The 3,983-nt window shown below is 37.9% G+C and overlaps 1 pseudogene across 1 annotated transcript; it reads left to right on the top strand.

Moving 5' to 3' along the window:
• Positions 1-1,232: 1,232 nt before the first annotated feature.
• Positions 1,233-1,872, top strand: LOC308252725 (high mobility group protein B3-like; annotated as a pseudogene). The gene has a single exon. The product of its transcript is annotated as a high mobility group protein B3-like (transcript).
• Positions 1,873-3,983: the final 2,111 nt, after the last annotated feature.

Below are 3,983 nucleotides of genomic sequence, written 5' to 3'. Positions count from 1 at the left end.
GTATGAAAGCTGGCCTAATCACTTCTTTAAGAGAAACAAAACAAAATTCAAAATATGGAACTCAGCATTCCACAGGAAACTGTTAAAAATATTACAACACACCTTCAAGCTTACACTCTGGTGAGAACACTGGAATCATGGATGTTGTTTTTTGGATCAGTGTTTCTCATGCAACCCAGCATGGTTGAGCCAGGACTAGAATCATAGTCTTAGGGCTGCAGCCAAAAGTTACAGGTTTCAGACTCCAGTTAAAAAAAAAAAAAAATCCCCTCCCTGTCATTCTCTTTTCCTCTCCTCTGAGACTTCCCTAAGAAATCAATGTAATGAGGGCACAGTGCACACACCTGTCCACAGAGCACAGACATGAACTCAGAATGCCTCCCAGGGACACACGCAGAACCTAGGAAAGAAGAGTATAAGCCTTCCATTTGGAATCTGCCTGTTATCTGTATCATACGTTTTCCCTCTTTCCTGAGATGGATGTCAGCCCTCTCAGTTCTTTCTTGCATAAAACATACCTTCAAACCAAACACTAGGGACTTTGCCCTCATCTGGCCCTTACGCCAGAAAGATGAGATTGCAAATGCCTGCCTCCCGATTGTCTTCCTCCTCAGCCTAGTTTCCCTTCATTCTTCTTTCCAAAATTGTGTATCAAAATCAATGTGCACCAATTTTTATCAAACATTTAGGCACCAGGTCTATAAAAATGCAAACAGTGAAGTATAGACAAGAAGGAATAAGCTCCTATACAACTTCATGTCTCACTGTACCAAGCTGCCCAATTGTAGCTCCCCTGTCCCCCTGAAAAAAAAAAAGAAAAGCAACATGTGAATGTAATTGTCTTATTTTTTTTTTTTGCGAGGGGTCGTTGTTTTGTTTTGTTTTGATTTTTGGAATTTAGAAACATGTTGACAATTAAGCACAGGAATGATTTGAGCTTTTAGTCCACTCTGACCCTTTGCCTACTTCTGTAACCATGATCAGAACATGGACTCATCATTGCAATATACACCTCTTTCTCAGAACTTAACTAAACACTGTCACCTGCTCTTATCAACCTTTAAGTGATAATACCATGTATTCTTTATTTGCTCATCATTTTAGCCATGTTTTCTATTTTCTGTTCCGTTGCTTTAAAATATCTCACTTGGAGGCAGCTAGCACGAGGCTGGGGAGCGCTGAGCCTCACGTTGTGCCCTGCGCTGCCCAGGCTAGCGAACAATATGGTCAGGATGGATACAGGTGATCCCAAGAAGCCACAGGCCAAGATGTCTGCTTATGCCTTCATAAGAAGAAAAACCCAGAAGTTCCAGTCAATTTTGCAGAATTTTCTAAGAAGTGCTCTGAGAGGTGGAAGACAATGTTGGCAAAAGATAAATCTAAATTTGATGAGATGGCAAAGGTGTATAAAGTACGCTGTGATGGGGAAATGGAGGACTATGGACCAGCTAAAGGAGGCAAGAAAAAGAAGGACCCAAATGCCCCCGAAAGGCCACCGTCTGGATTTTTCCTTTTCTGCTCGGAATTCCGCCCCAAGATCAAATCCACAAACCCTGGAGTCTCTATTGGAGATGTGGCAAAGAAGCTGGATGAGATGTGGAATAATTTAAGTGACAGTAAAAAGCAACCTTACAACAATAAGGCTGCATCGTTGAAGAAGTATGAGAAGGATATCGCCGACTCTATAGGTCTAAAGGCAAGTTTGATGGCCCAAAGGGTATCGGTAAAGTTGCCTGGGAAGAGGTGGAAGAAGATGAAGATGAGGAGGAGGAAAAGGAGAAGGAAGAAGAGGAGGAGGAGGAGGATGAATTAAAAAAAACTGTTTATCTGTCTCCTTGTGAATACCTTAGTGCAGGGGAGCACTGTAATTGACACAGCTCTTATTTCAGAGGTGTCTGTTGCCCTCATTAGGATTAATTACACAATTGGATCATGATCATATGTAGTCTCTCAAAGTGCTCTAGAAATATCAGTGGTTTGCATGAAGTGGCCATGGGTGCCCAGAGCACTTAGAACCTGTATCAAAGTTGTACATATTTCCAAACATTTTTAAAATGAAAAGGCTCTCGTGTTCTCCTCACTCTGTGCACTTTGCTGTTGGTGTGACAAGGCATTTAAAGATGTTTCTGCCATTTTCTTTTTTTTTTTTATCTGTAAGGTGGTGTTAACTATTTGGTTATTGGCTGGAAATCTGAGTTCTCAACTGTACATCTCTATAGTTTGTAAAAAGAACAAACAACCAAGACAAGCTATTGATGCTCTTTGCTTGGCGTTGGGCTGCGGGGAAGATCCTTGTGGAGGGGCCGTAGCTCAGGGCGTGCACTGTGAGGCTGGACCTGTGGACACTGGGGCATCCATTGAGCTTCAGGTAGTCTTGTTTTTGTATATAGTGACATAGCATCCTGCCATTCTTAACTGTGGAAAAAAGGGGGTCAGATGGCATGAGAAATGTTTGGATCTTTTTTAGTTAAGTGTGGTTGTTTTAAACTGTTTTAAAACAAACTGTACAATTCTTCATTGTCAACAAAGTGAAGAGTCACTGCATCAATGAAAGTTCAAGAGTCTTCTGTGCTAAACACAATTCGCAACGTTTTGTTATTTTTTGTATGTTTAGAATGTTGAAATGTTTTTTAAGTTAAATAAAAGCAGTATTACATTTAAAAAATAAAATATCTAACTTGGAGATTTTTGGGTTTCTTTTTCATTTTATTTATTTATTTATTTATTTTGCTTCACTGTGTAAGTAAACCATTTTTAGAAAGATGTTTTTTTGTAGTTCAATCCAAGTCATTTTTTAAAAATAAATCTTTATTGTTGAGAGTATTACAGATGTCCCCCTTTTCCCTTCTATTCTCCCCCTCCACCCAGTTCCTGGCCTGCCCTGTCCCAAGCCTTCACCACCCTTTCGTCTGTGTCCATAGGTAAGATCTTTGGTTAATCTCTCCTCACCCTTCCCCACCCCCCCGCCCCGCACCCTCCTTCCCTCTGAGATTCAGCAGTCGATTTCATGTTTCCATGCCTCTGATTCTATTTTATTCACCAGTTTATTTTTTTCATTAGATTTCTTTCAAGTGACTCCTCATGTTTAGTCACAGGCTCCATTGAAAGTAAATACAATCTTCTCTGGGTAAGCACATGTGAGGAACAAATGAGCAAAATATACTTTTCTGATATAAAGCAAGTGGGAATGCTTAGTGATAAATACAGTGACATACTCTTAGTTACAATGAAAATGGGGCATTTTTTATTTCCAGGTAGTATTCCTAAAAAAATAAATGACATTTTCCTCAGGACTTTTTTTTTTTTATTGTATAAAATAAATATTTTTACTAAAAACTGATTTTCTAAATATTTAAGATGTTTTGCCTTACATCTGAATGAAATAAATTGATAAATTAAAAAGTGTACACAGAATTATTTGTTCTAAAATTAAAAATAATAAATGGTCTCATTATCATTGAAACTAAATTCATTACTTAAACATATTCAACCCAATTAAATGGGCTGCTATACTATGAGCTGGTATTAATTTTACCTCATTTATATTAATGTAAAGCAAATCATCAAAGCAGAAGTGAAACTGTAACAGCATTTGTTAGTAAATTCCACTTAATGCTCTGGCAGTGTAATAGACATATCATTAAATACACTGTGCTAGTCACAGTGCTAAATCACTTATTGAAAATCTTCCTCTTAATGTAGCCCTTAATTTTGGCCACTATCAAAAGAATACTTCATCTTGAAGAGCTATCAAAATATTGATCTGAAACTCTGAATCTAATTGGCTATTTCACAATTATATTGTCTAGGGGAAAAAATAGTTGGCAACGTTTGTCACTTATGGACAATTATTCTTATAAGAATAAAGAAGATAAAGCTGCAGATCAATTACCTGTTAGATATCCTGAGTATTGAGTGATTACCTCTTTTATCAATAATTTATTTTCTCCCAGAAATAGTGTGAAGTTAATTCTTATGCTATG

Source organism: Plecotus auritus, assembly GCF_963455305.1.
Source record: "Plecotus auritus genome assembly, chromosome: 7".
Lineage (NCBI taxonomy): Eukaryota > Metazoa > Chordata > Mammalia > Chiroptera > Vespertilionidae > Plecotus > Plecotus auritus.
The sequence above is the reverse complement of the archived record's forward strand: the minus strand, read 5'-3'. Positions and strand labels throughout refer to the sequence as shown.